Source organism: Zalophus californianus, chromosome 6 (genome assembly GCF_009762305.2).
Source record: "Zalophus californianus isolate mZalCal1 chromosome 6, mZalCal1.pri.v2, whole genome shotgun sequence".
Classification (NCBI taxonomy): domain Eukaryota; kingdom Metazoa; phylum Chordata; class Mammalia; order Carnivora; family Otariidae; genus Zalophus; species Zalophus californianus.
Genome location: NC_045600.1, coordinates 92,803,295 through 92,817,460, shown reverse-complemented (window position 1 = coordinate 92,817,460; position 14,166 = coordinate 92,803,295). Strand labels below are relative to the sequence as shown.

Below are 14,166 nucleotides of genomic sequence, written 5' to 3'. Positions count from 1 at the left end.
GATTATTAATGAGGCTGAGCATTTTTCATATTTTTATTAACCACTAGGATTTTTTTCTTCTATAAAATTCTAGTTTTGCCATTCGGTTGTTTTTCTCTTTTTGTTGTGTAGGAATTAGCTTTTCAAATATTCTGATATTAACCTGCAGTTGGTTGTGTATGTTACAAATAAAACATTCTTTGATATCAGTGTTTATGCAGTTTTTATTTTTTTTAAATTTTTTTTAAGCTTTTATTTATTTGACAGAGAGAGTACAAGCAGAGGGAGAGGGAGAAGCAGGCTCCCCACTGAGCAGGGAGACCGATGCGGAACTCGATCCCAGGACCCTGAGATCATGACCTGAGCTGAAGGCAGACGCTTAACTGACTGAGCCACGCAGGCGTGCCATTTATGCAGTTTTTAAATTCAGATAGCTGAGTTAAAATAATGAAGAATACCTAGATTTCAGAATCTGTTTGGTTCCTGATTTCCATATAAAAGCTAGCTGGAGTTTGAATGATAAAGTATAATTCAAAGATTTCATTCAAGTATTCTTGTTTCCTGGGATGCCTGTATCTTCTTCTAGTTTCCAATTTAATTTTTCTTTAAGGTATCTTTTTGTTAGCAAAATTTCTGAATTTTAAAGTTGTCATGCTTACCAATCTTCTTTATAAAGAATGGTTTTTTTTAATCTTGCTAAAGAAGTATTTTCTTATCCTGGGATCATAAAGATATCTTTCTGTATATTATTCTGCAAGTTTAATGAGCTTTATCTTTCATCTTGAAGTCTGTAATCCATCAGAAATTAGATTTTGGGGCGCGTGGGTGGCTCAGTCGTTAAGCGTCTGCCTTCGGCTCAGGTCATGATCCCAGGGTCCTGGGATCGAGTCCCACATGGGGCTCCCTGCTCAGCGGGAAGCCTGCTTCTCCCTCTCCCACTCCCCCTGCTTGTGTTCCTGCTCTCGCTGTCTCTCTCTGTCAAATAAATAAATAAAATCTTTAAAAAAAAATTAGGTTTTGTGTATGGTAAGAGATAGAGATCTACCATGTGGATGACCAGTTGCCCTGACATCATGTATTTCATACACCATTCCCCAGTGATCTGCAGTGCCCCCATGTCATGGATGAGGTTCTCATACATTTGTGATTCTGGTTCTGGGTGCACTAGTGGTATTCATTAGTCTCCCAGCATGAATAACACCCTGTCCTAAATATTATAGCTTCATAATAATTCTCGATATCTGGTAGGGCAGTTTTCCTTTCCTTCTTTTTTTTTTTTTTAAAGATTTTATTTACTTGTTTTTGTGCACATGGTGGGGGAGGGGCAGAGGGAGAAGCAGACTCCCCGCTGAGCAGGGAGCCCAATGCGGACTCCATCCCAGGACCTGGGATCATGACTTGAGCCAAAGGCAGATGTTTAACCAACTGAGCCACACAGGTGCCCTTCCCTTTCCTTATTCTTCAGAAGCATCTTTGCTCTTTCATATCAAATTTAGAATTAGCCTGTCATGTTTCTTGCAAACTCATATTGGGATATTAATTGCTGCTCCATAAAATATACAGGTCAATATGAAAAGTATTGACTTTTTTTATGATTTTGAATTTTCCTGGCATAGTTTTTTTTTGTCTTCTTTAATGTATTTTAATGAATTTAAAATTTATGTCTTTATAAAGGTCTTGCTCATTTTTTCTTAGATTCATTCCTTGGTCCTCATCTATTCTATCATATAATCTATTAGTGTTTTAATAGTAAGTCACTCTTGAATTTCTGGGATAAAGTCATCTTGTTCATGATGGATTATCTTTTCTATGCACTGTTATATTTGGCTTCATAATATTTTGAGATTCTTACATCCATGTTTCTTTTCTTTTTCGTTTTATTGAGAGAGAGAGAGAGAGTGAGAGAGAACAGGAGAGGGGGGCAGTGCGCAGAGGGAGAGGGAGAAGCAGACTCCTTGCTGAGCAAAGAGCTGGGCACATATCTCAGGGCTCAATCCCAGGACCCTGGGATCATGACCTGAGCCTAAGGCAGCCACTTAACCAACTGAGCTACCCAGGCGCCCAAAACTGATCTGGTTTCTTAATGGTTATTGGACCTATTCAGACTTTCTGTGACTTCATATATTAAGTTAGGCAAGTTATTTATGATTCTAGCTTTCAGTTCCCTCGTTTTTTTTATTTTTTAATTTTTTAAAAATTTTTTGTTATGTTAATCATCATGCATTACATCATTAGTTTTTAATGTAGTGTTCCATGATTCATTGTTTGTGCATAACACCCAGTGCTCTATGCAGAACGTGCCCTCTTTAATACCCATCATCAGGCTAACCCATCCCCCCACTCCCCTCCCCCTAGAACCCTCAGTTTGTTTTTCAGAGTCCATCATCTCTCATGGCTCATCTACCCCTCCGATTTCCCCCCCTACATTCTTCCCCTCCTGCTATCTTCTTCTTTTTTTTTTTCCTTAACATATATTGCATTATTTGTTTCAGAGGTACAGGTCTGTGATTCAACAGTCTTCAACAATTCACAGCGCTCACCATCACACATACCCTCCCCAATGTCTATCACCCAGCCACCCCCTACCTCCCACCCCCCACCACTCCAGCAACCCTCAGTTTGTTTCCTGAGATTAAGAATTCCTCATATCAGTGAGGTCATATGATACATGTCTTTCTCTGATTGACTTATTTCACTCAGCATAACACCCTCCAGTTCCATCCATGTCGTTGCAAATGGCAAGATCTCATTCCTTTTGATGGCTGCATAATATTCCATTGTGTATATATACCACATCTTCTTTATCCATTCCTCTGTTGATGGACATCTGGGCTCTTTCCACACTTTGGCTATTGTGGATGTTGCTGCTATAAACATTGGGGTGCACGTACCCCTTCGGATCCCTACATTTGTATCTTTGGGATAAATACCCAGTAGTGCAATTGCTGGATCATATGGTAGCTCTATTTTCAACTTTTTGAGGAACCTCCATACTGTTTTCCAGAGTGGTTGCCCCAGCTTCCATTCCCACCAACAGCGTAGGAGGGTTCCCCTTTCTCCACATCCCCTCCAACAGCTGTCATTTCCTGACTTGTTAATTTTAGCCATTCTGACTGGTGTGAGGTGGTATCTCATTGAGGTTTTGATTTGGATTTCCCTGATGCCGTGCGATGTGGAGCACTTTTTCATGTGTCTGTTGGCCATATGGATGTCTTCTTTGGAAAAATGTCTGCTCATGTCTTCTGCCCATTTCTTGATTGGATTATTTGTTCTTTGGGTGTTGAGTTTGATAAGTTCTTTATAGATTTTGGATACTAGCCCTTTATCTGATATGTCATTTGCAAATATTTTCTCCCATTCTGTCGGTTGTCTTTTGGTTTTGTGGACTGTTTCTTTTGCTGTGCAAAAGCTTTTTATCTTGATGAAATCCCAATAGTTCATTTTTGCCCTGGCTTCCCTTGCCTTTGGCGATGTTTCTAGGAAGAAGTTGCTGTGGCTGAGGTTGAAGAGGTTGCTGCCTGTGTTCTCCTTTAGGATTTTGATGGACTCCTGTCTCACATCTAGGTCTTTCAACCATTTGGAGTCTATTTTTGTGTGTGGTGTAAGGAAATGGTCCAGTTTCATTCTTCTGCATGTGGCTGTCCAGTTTTCCCAACACCATTTGTTGAAGAGACTGTCTTTTTTCCATTGGACATTCTTTCCTGCTTTGTCAAAGATGAGTTGACCATAGAGTTGAGGGTCCATTTCTGGGCTCTCTATTCTGTGCCATTGATCTATGTGTCTGTTTTTGTGCCAGTACCATACTGTCTTGATGATGACAGCTTTGTAATAGAGCTGGAAGTCTGTAATTGTGATGCTGCCAGCTTTGCTTTTCTTTTTCAACATTCCTCTGGCTATTCAGGGTCTTTTCTGATTCCATACAAATTTTAGGATTATCTGTTCCATTTCTTTGAAAAAAGTGGATGGTATTTTGATGGGGATTGCATTGAATGTGTAGATTGCTCTAGGTAGCATTGACATCTTCACAATGTTTGTTCTTCCAATCCATGAGCATGGAACGTTTTTCCATTTCTTTGTGTCTTCCTCAATTTCTTTCATGAGTATTTTATAGTTTTCTGAGTACAGATCCTTTGCCTCTTTGGTTAGATTTATTCCTAAGTATCTTATGGTTTTGGGTGCAATTGTAAATGGGATCGACTCCTTAATTTCTCTCTCTTCTGTCTTGTTGGTGTATAGGAATGCCACTGATTTCTGTGCATTGATTTTATATCCTGCCACTTTACTGAATTCCTGTATGAGTTCTTGCAGTTTTGGGGTGGAGTCTTTTGGATTTTCCACATAAAGTATCATATCATCTGCGAAGAGTGAGAATTTGACTTCCTCCTTGCTGTTTTGGATGCCTCTGATTTCTTTTTGTTGTCTGATTGCTGTGGCTAGGACTTCTAATACTATGTTGAATAGCAGTGGTGATAGTGGACATCCCTGCCACGTTCCTGACCTTAGGGGAAAAGCTGAGAGCTTTTCCCCATTGAGAATGATATTCGCTGTAGGTTTTTCATAGATGGCTTTTATGATATTGAGGTATGTACCCTCTATCCCTATACTCTGAAGAGTTTTGATCAATGCTGTACTTTGTCAAATGCTTTTTCTGCATCTATTGAGAGGATCATATGATTCTTGTTCTTTCTTTTGTTAATATATTGTATCACGATTGATTTGTGGATGTTGAACCAGCCTTGCAGCCCAGGGATAAATCCCACTTGGTCATGGTGAATAATCCTTTTAATGGACTGTTGGATCTTACTGGCTAGTATTTTGGTGAGAATTTTTGCATCCTTGTTCATCAAGGATATTGGTCTGTAATTCTCCTTTTTGATGGGGTGTTTGTCTGGTTTGGGGATCAAGGTAATGGTAGCCTCATAAAATGAGTTTGGAAGTTTTCCTTCCATTTCTATTTTTTGGAACAGTTTCAGGAGAATAGGTATTAATTCTTCTTGAAATGTCTGATAGAATTCCCCTGGGAAGCCATCTGGCCCTGGGCTTTAGTTTGTTGGGAGATTTTTGATGACTGCTTCGATTTCCTTAGTGGTTATAGGTCTGTTCAGGTTTTCTATTTCTTCCTGGTTCAATTTTGGTAGTTGATACATCTCTAGGAATGCACCCATTTCTTCCAGGTTATCTAATTTGCTGGCATAGAGTTGCTCATAATATGTTCTTATAATTGTTTGTATTTCTTTGGTGTTGGTTGTGATCTTTCCTCTTTCATTCATGATTTTGTTGATTTGGGTCATTTCTCTTTTCTTTGTGATAAGTCTGGCCAGGGGTTTATCAATCTTGTTAATTCTTTCAAAGAACCAGCTCCTAGTTTCGTTGATCTGTTCTACTGTTCTTTTGGTTTCTATTTCATTGATTTCTGCTCTGATCTTTAGTATTTCTCTTCTCCTGCTGGGTTTAGGCTTTCTTTGCTGTTCTTTCTCCAGCTCCTTTAGGTGTAGGGTTAGGTTGTGTATTTGAGACCTTTCTTGTTTCTTGAGAAAGGCTTGTATTGCTATATACTTTCCTCTCAGGACTGCCTTTGCTGCATCCCAAAGATTTTGAACAGTTGTGTTTTCATTTTCATTGGTTTCCATGAATTTTTTAAATTCTTCTTTATTTTCCTGGTTGACCCATTCATTCTTTAGTAGGATGCTCTTTAGCCTCCATGTATTTGAGTTCTTTCTCACTTTCCTCTTGTGATTGAGTTCTAGTTTCAAAGCACTGTGGTCTGAAAATATGCAAGGAATAATCCCGATTTTTTGGTACCAGTTGAGACCTGATTTGTGACCCAGGATGTGATCAATTCTGGAGAATGTTCCATGGGCACTAGAGAAGAATGTGTATTCCATTGCTTTAGGATGGAATGTTCTGAATATGTCTGTGAAGTCTGTTTGGTCCAGGGTGTCATTTAAAGTCTTTATTTCCTTGTTGATCTTTTGCTTAAATGATCTGTCCATTTCAGTCAGGGGGGTGTTAAAGTCCCCCAGTATTATTGTATTGTTGTCAATGTGTTTCTTTGCTTTTGTTATTAATTGCCTTATATAATTGGCTGCTCCCATGTTAGGGGCATAGGTATTTACAATCGTTAGATCTTCTTGTTGGATAGACCCTTTAAGTAGGATATAGTGTCCTTCCTCATCTCTTATTACAGTCTTTGTTTTAAAATCTGATTTGTCTGATATAAGGATTGCCACCCCAGCTTTCTTTTGGCATCCATTAGCATGGTAAATGGTTTTCCACCCCTTCACTTTCAATGTGGGGGTGTCTTTGGGTCTAAAATGAGTCTCTTGCAGACAGCACATCGATGGGTCTTGTTTTTTAATCCAATCTGATAGCCTGTGTCTTTTGATTGGGGCATTTAGCCCATTTACGTTCAGGGTAACTATTGAAAGATAGGAATTTAGTGCCATTGTATTGCCTGTAAAGTGACTGTTACTGTATATTGTCTGTATTCCTTTCTGGTCCATGCTGCTTTTAGGCTCTCTCTTTGCTTAGAGGACCCCTTTCAATATTTCTTGGAGGGCTGGTTTCGTGTTTGCAAATTCCTTTAGTTTTTGTTTGCCCTGGAAGGTTTTTATCTCTCCTTCTATTTTCAATGACAGCCTAGCTGGATATAGTATTCTTGGCTGCATATTTTTCTTGTTTAGTGCTCTAAATATATCATGCCAGTCGTTTCTGGCCTGCCAGGTCTCTGTGCATAGGTCTGTTGCCAATCTAATGTTTCTCCCATTATAGGTTACATATCTCTTCTCCCAAGCTGCTTTCAGATTTTCTCTTTGTTTCTGAGACTTGTAAGTTTTACTATTAGATGTCGGGGTGTTGACCTATTTTTATTGATTTTGAGAGGGGTTCTCTGTGCCTCCTGGATTTTGATACCTGTTTCCTTCCCCACATTAGGGAAGTTCTCTGCTATAATGTGCTCCAATATACCTTCTGCCCCTCTCTCTCTTTCTTCTTCTTTTGGGATCCCAATTATTCTAATGTTGTTTCATCTTATTGTATTGCTTATCTCTCGAATTCTGCCCTCGTGATCCAGTAGTTGTTTATCTCTCTTTTCTCACCTCTTTATTTTCCATCATTTGGTCTTCTATATCGCTGATTCTCTCTTCTGCCTCATTTATCCTATCAGTTAGTGCCCCTATTTTTGATTGCACCTCATGAATAGCCTTTTTGATTTCGACTTGGTTAGATTTTAGTTCTTTTATTTCTCCAGAAAGGGTTTCTCTAATAATGTCCATGCTTTTTTCAAGCCCAGCTAGTATCTTTAAAATCATGATTCTGAACTCTAGGTCCAACATCGCACTAATGTCCGTATTGAGTAGGTCCCTGGCAGACAGTACTACCTCTTGTTCTTTTTGTTGAGCTGATTTTTTTCGTCTTGTCATCTTGTCCAGAGGAGAATAGACGAATGAGAGAACAAAATGCTAACAGGTTAACAATGTCCCCAGAAAATATACTCTAATCAAATCAGAAAAGCCCTGAAACCAGGGGAAAAGAAAGGGAAAGAAAGAAAGAAGAAAGAGAAAAAAAAAAAGAAAAAAGAAAAAGATAAAAACAGAACAAAACTAAACAAAAAAAAACAGAATATGATCAAATATGATCAGGCTGGTGCATAGATCAGTGCCACACACTAGATTTTGGGTGTGTTTTAGTCTGTTAGAAGAAAGTGCCTCCTAAAATTTTCAAGAAAGACATATATGTACAAAATAAGGGTTGAGACAATGAAGGGATGGAATATGACTGTAAAGATGAAAATTATAAAAAATTTTAAAAAAGGAATCGATAAGATGTTTGAAAAAAGAAGAGGATTAAAAAAAGGAAAGAAAGAAAGAAAAAGGGGGGAGAGAATGTGATCAGGCAGGAGACTTGAACAAAGCCATACACTAGAGATTTAGGGTATATTTTGATATGTTAGAAGAAACTGTATCTCAAAATTTTAAAGAGAGAACAACTTATATCTGGCAGAAATAAGGGTAACTACTATGAAGGGATAGACTATGACTCTAAAAATGAAAAATAAAAATGTTTTTTTTTTAAAAAGGGATTGATTAGATGTTGGTTGAAAAAGGGAAAAAGAAAAATAAAAAAAACAGTTAAAGAATTACCTTTGAAAGACTAATGAATCATTGTAAAAAAGCCATGAATTCTGAGACGAACCATGAGAGATGATGGACTCTGAAAAACAAACTGAGGGTTCTAGAGGGGAGGAGGGTAGGGGGATGGGTTAGCCTGGTGATGGGTATTAAAGAGGGCACATTCTGCATGGAGCACTGGGTGTTATGAACAAACAATGAATCATGGAACACTACACCAAAACAAATGATGTAATATATGGTGAGTAACATAACAATAAAAAAATTTTAAAAAAAAGCCATGAATTCTGTGTGCAGTATTCCCCTAGGGCTGGAGTTCTGCCGTTCTTATTGATCGGTAAACTTGGTCTTGGCTGGCTGTTGGTGCTGATCTTCTGGGGGAGGGGCCCGTTGCCGTGGTTCCCAAATGTCTTTGCCGGAGGTGGAATTGCCCCGCCCTTTGCCGGTCCGGGCCAAGCAATCTGTTCGGGTTTGCTCTCAGGAGCTTTTGTTCCCTGCAAGCTTTCCGTACAGCTTTGGAGGATGAGAGTGAAAATGGTGGCCTCCCAATCTCCGCCCCGGAGGAGCCAAGAACTTGGGGCCCCGCTTCTCAGTGCGCCCCCAGAGAAAAGCAGTCACTCCCGTCTCCCCGGTCTCCGGCCGCACTCCGAGCTCACCCGGCCTGTGACCGAGCTTTTCTATCTCCGGCACCCGACCCCGTGTGGAGTCTGCAAGCCCAGCGGATCCCTGTGGTGCGCTGCCACGCCGCTCCTCCCGGGGAAGGAAGGGGAGTCTCCCCAGATCTGCCGCTTGTTGGGTCCCTGCTGGAGGAGCAGTGGCCCGACTGGGCCGCGGATCACAGTTTATGGCAACCCCGAGCTGAGAGCCCGCGCCTCTGCTCCGTCTCTGCAGCCGGCTTCCCCCCTCTGATACCTGGGAGCTCTGCCGCACTCAGGCACCCCCAGTCTTTCTGTGACCCCGAGGGTCCTGAGACCACACTGTCCTGTGAGGGTTCCACCCCCAGCTTAGCCACTGGAGCGATGTCCCTCAGCGGAGCTGACTTCTAAAAGTTCCGATTTTGTGCTCTGGGGCTCTATCACTTGCCAGAAGCCGCCAACGGAGGCCCCCTCCCCCGCCGTCTATCCTCCCGAATATTGCCTCGGATTCGCTTCTCTGCACGTCCTACCTTCCAGAAAGTGGTAGCTTTTCTGTTCAGAGAGTTGTTGCTATTCTTTTCTTCCATCTCCTGTTGAGTTTGTAGGTGTTCAGAATGGTTTGATCCCTATCCAGCTGAATTCCTGAGACCAGATGAAATCCAGGTCTCCTACTCCTCCGCCATCTTGCTCCCGGAAGCTCCCCTCTTGTTTTGATACATAAGGCTGTCCCTTTTTTAAATTGCCAGCTTAGTTATGAATTTCATTTTAAAAATTAATCTAAATTAAAAATACTTGTAGTAGGAGGACTTCATGTAAGTTTAGACATGCTAGCTTGCTAGATCTAGAACTCTAGATATGTGCTTCTTCAACTTTACTAGATATTGTCGTATAGCTCTTTAAAGTGGTTGCATCAGTTTATATTGCAAACACTGTCTGAGGTTTCCTTTTGTTTGACAATTTCACCAGTACTAAGAATTGTCCAGTTGTTTAATTTTTGCCAATCTCGTGCCTGTGGAATTGTAGTTTTAAGTTGAATTTCTCTGCTTATTGGTGGCGTTGAACATCTTCCCCTAGGTTTGTTGTCCATTTGAGTTTTATCTTCTGAAAAATTTTGACCATTTTTCTAGTGTTTGTCTTTTTATAACTCATAGGCATCTTAATATATTCTGGATAATAATAGTTTGTCAGCTATATGTATTCAAACATGTATTTTTCCATTTTATAACCTTTTATTAAAATTGTAAGGCACTTTAAAAATATTTATTTATTTTAGAGAGAGAGAGAGGGGAGGGGCAGAGGAAGAGAGAATCTTAAGCAGACTCTGTGCTGGGCCCAGCATTGGGCTCAATCTCATGATCCTGAGATCATGACCTGAACTGAAACCAAGAGTCAGACATTTAACCAACTGTGCCACCCAGGTGCCCCTAAGGTACCCTTTAAGGCACAGAAATTTTTAATGTTGATATACAGAATTTACCAGTCTTTTTTTTTCTTTGTAGTTTGTTATTTGGTATCTTGCTTAAGAGATCATTTGTTATCCCAAGGTTATAAAGATATTGTTCTAAAAGCGTTAAAGTTTGCTTTTCCCATTTATATCCTCAATCTGTAACTGATTTTGGTACATGGTATAAGAGAGAGCTCTAACTTGATTTTTTTTTTCACATTACAGTGCCAACAGCATTTATTGCCATACATTAACTTTCTCTGATATGTATGGGCCTGTTTCTGGGCTTCCTTTGTTGTTCCTTTGTTATATTTGTCTATCCTGGCAGTATTACTGCCATGGTATAGTTCTCATTGCTGCATTGTAAGTCTTGATGTGTGAAGGTAAGTCCCTCTTCCTCATTCTTCTTCAGGAAATGTCTTGCTCTTCTTAGCTCTTGGTCTTATTTTAAGATAAGACTGTCATGTCCTTTGAAGAATCCTATAGGGATTTTTTTGGAATTTCAATGAATTTATATATTAGTTTGGGAAGGAAATGATATTTTCATTATTTTTCATCTTCCCATCCATAAACATGGTATATCTCTGCTTTTATTTCCATCTTCTTTTGTATTTTTTGGTAGAATTTTATAGTTTTTCTATGTAAAGCATGCTTTCTTCTTCTTAACTTTATTCCTAAAGTTTTTTTTTTTGGTATCTAGATAATCTTTTCCACAATTATATTTTCTCATTGGTTGATGCAATTGATATTTGCATATTGATTTTTCTGTCTTATAGCTTTGAAGTTTGAACAGTTCCAATGCAGATGTTATTTGTATTTGCTGTAAACATTTTAGTGTTGTCTATTATCAATAAACAAGTTTATTTCTTATCAATCTTCCTTTCCCTTTCTCCTCCTTTTTCTTATTGCATTGGCTAGGGACTCCAGAATAAAATTAAATAGAAGCAGTAATAGAAGGCTTCCTTTTCTGGGGTGACTGGGTGGCTCAGCTGGTTGGGCGTCCAACTCTTGGTTTTGGCTCAGATTCTGATCTCACGGGTGGTGAGACTGAGCCCCACGTCACGCTCTGTATTCAGTGGGAGTCTGCTTGGATATTCTCTCCTTCTGCCCCTTCCCCTGCTTGTGCTTTCTCTCTCTCTCTCTCAAATAAATAAATAAATCTTTAAAAAAAAAAAAGGGCTTCCTTTTCTTATTCTTGACCTCAAAGGAAATGCTTCTTTTTTTAAATTTAAATTTAAATTAAATTAAATTTATTTATTTTTAAAGTAGGCTCCATGCCCAGCATGGGGCCCAGTGCAGGGGTTGAACTCAACCCTGAGATCAAGAGTCAGACACTTAACCAACTGAGCCACCCAGGCACCCCCAAAGGAGATGCTTCTAATGCTTCACTATTAATTGTGAGGTTTGCTCTGTGTTGTAGGTAGATATACAAAACACCAATATTGAAGTTCTGGTTGAAGAAGGAGAAATAAATATACAAAAAATTCATCCTTGGGGTGCCTGGGTGGCTCAGTCAGTTGAGCATCTGCCTTTGGCTCAGGTCATGATCCTGGGGTCTTGGGATTGAACCCCACATTGGGCTCCCAGCTCAGTGGGGAGCCTACTTCTCCCTCTCCCTCCACCTGCTCCCCCTGCTTGTGCTTTCTCTCTGTCAAATAAATAAATAAAACCTTTAAAAAAGTTCATTCTAAGCCATAAATTATAGATATTAACTTTTATTATTTAGATTATGGAGAATTCAATATAAAACTTACAGGAAGATTAAATATTTGGAAACAGCCCCAATATCTAAGGAAAAAAAACCTCCCAAAGAACCCTAACTATAAAATATCAAACAGATATTAATTCAAGCTGATTAATTCCTGAGATCTACAAGAAATTCTAGTGAAGATCACAAAAAGGAATCATGGAGAAAATACTGAGAATTGTGTAGGATTTATTTCAGAGCATTTTATAACTGTTTTGGAGGTGTTTTATGATCTAGGATTTCTTAGGGCAGGAGAAGTTGAAAATAACTGGGGACAGCTTAGAAACTTGCCCTTCTGAGAGGGAGGTAGTATGGCTTTTGAATCTCTCTGTATTTTTGTTGGTACTTTTGTTTTTTTCTTGCATTTTTACAGAGGCCTTGGTCGTTTGTAAAGTAGTTAAGTGATCATCACCTAGCCTTTTTCCTACTTGGCTCATTTTCTGCCCCTTATTTTAGGTACCAACTGTTCTATCTTTTGGTATTTTCTGACTTCTCAAAGTCATCTTCCTGGTTTCTTATTTAGGCCTTTCTTTCACCCCTTTAACTGAGCACTTCCCAAACTGCTGAAATTCTGAGAAAGAGGGGTTCCGTGGTCAAATGAGTCTGGAAAATACAGTGTTAGGCCAAACCTAATAGCTTACTTTACTGCAGGCCTTCTAGAACCTTCAGTATTCTAATGTGCATTGTGAATCTCCAAAAGGAAAATATAGCTTGTAGTGTTTCCCCAATTAATTGATCATTGAACTTCTTCCAAAGAACACCTAATAACAAGTCATATAACCCAGTTATTACTCTTCAAATAAAAACTTCCAGTTCTTGTAAACGTTTCCTTAGTGGAAGACATGTTATATGTTCTCTCACTACTAGGTTGTGAATTCTTTGAGGACAATATCTTTTTCTTGAAGTATTTTCTGATCTCATTATACATTGAAACTCTGGCATTCTTCCTCTCTTCTAGTTCCTGGGATGGGCACAATGGATACCACTCAAGAGTTCATGTATGGCACAATCTTGCTAAATAATCCGATTTAGCTTTCAGGATCTTTGTACTACACCTCAGTTCAACTACTTTTGATGCTTTATTGAAGCCTCTGAGCTAGGCATTGCTGGTGCTAAAAAGATGAGTAAGATCTAGTTACACCTCACTGGAGAACATGTAGAGGAAGTAAGCATATGACACAAAACACAAGTTAAATGCTAAACAAGAGGTACAAACTACCTTGGGGTTCAATGGAGAAACAATAACAGTTGGGTGGCTAAGGAAGGGAGACACATGGGAAGAATCAGAAAAGATTTCCTGGAGGATGTATCATGTGGGATGGGCCTTAAATTTTTTAAAAATACAGAAAGGGTATAGAAGAGTGGCATTACAGGTGGGGATGTATAGCATATGCAAACAGGAAGGTAGGGAAGAGGGGCAAGTTCAAGTGGCTGTGTCTGGCAGGATGTGCACAGGGTAAGTTGTAGATGGGATATGATCAGAGCATGGATAATAAAAATAGAATACTTTGGGTGCCAATGTGAGTTATGTTAATGCTGCTGTCCTCGGAGCCATTGAAGAATTTTTGAGTGGGAGGGTGATGTGAGGACCACTTGCTCCTCTCCCATCCTTTGTGGTGTCTCCAAGCTCTAGTGTCTTTGCCTCTGTCCAGCTCAGCGACTTACAGAAACTTCAGCCAATGAATTAAACTTCCAGTCTCCTGACTTGCATATTGGGTACCTCCTCCCGCAGAGCTGTCCAGAGTGCAACAGAAACCGTGGCGGCACACTCTAGTAAATGCATACCCGCTCTATGTAGAATACTGTCAGAAGCCAGCATGTTGAGGAGAGAGTGTTCAGATAAAGAATAGAGATAAGAGGCCATCGGTAGATTTAATGATAATACTTTGTGGAGTTATGATTTCAGTGTCTTAAAGAGGAAACTGATAAGAAAAAAAGATGGGTGCAGATAGTAAATTTTAAGTAGCGAGCCACGAGAATGGATGTACCTAGCGAGCCTGGAGAACTGGCTGTATCTAGTCACTCGTTCCAGGCAGCTCAGGACTAAAATTGGCACGGGGGTGGGGTGGCGGGCATGTAAGAGTGAAACCCAAACAACTGGAGGGTTGGTTTGAGGTCACCCACCTGGTGTAATGTTCAAAGGCCTATCCCTTCTGCTGTAATGTTGAAAGGCCAGGACCCTCCTGGCTGTTGAGATGGGTCTGGAGAAACGGTGTGTGTTTAATGGCCTCA

General features: G+C 39.8%; 1 protein-coding gene across 1 annotated transcript in view; it reads right to left on the bottom strand.

Moving 5' to 3' along the window:
- The window catches only part of TMOD2 (tropomodulin 2), an 81,702-nt gene extending 67,536 nt beyond the window's left edge, over window positions 1–14,166 (bottom strand). Inside the window, exon 1 of the mRNA XM_027569006.2 lies at window positions 14,059–14,166. The gene's annotated coding sequence lies outside the window, so the exon portion shown is untranslated. The remainder of the gene's footprint in view (window positions 1–14,058) is intronic.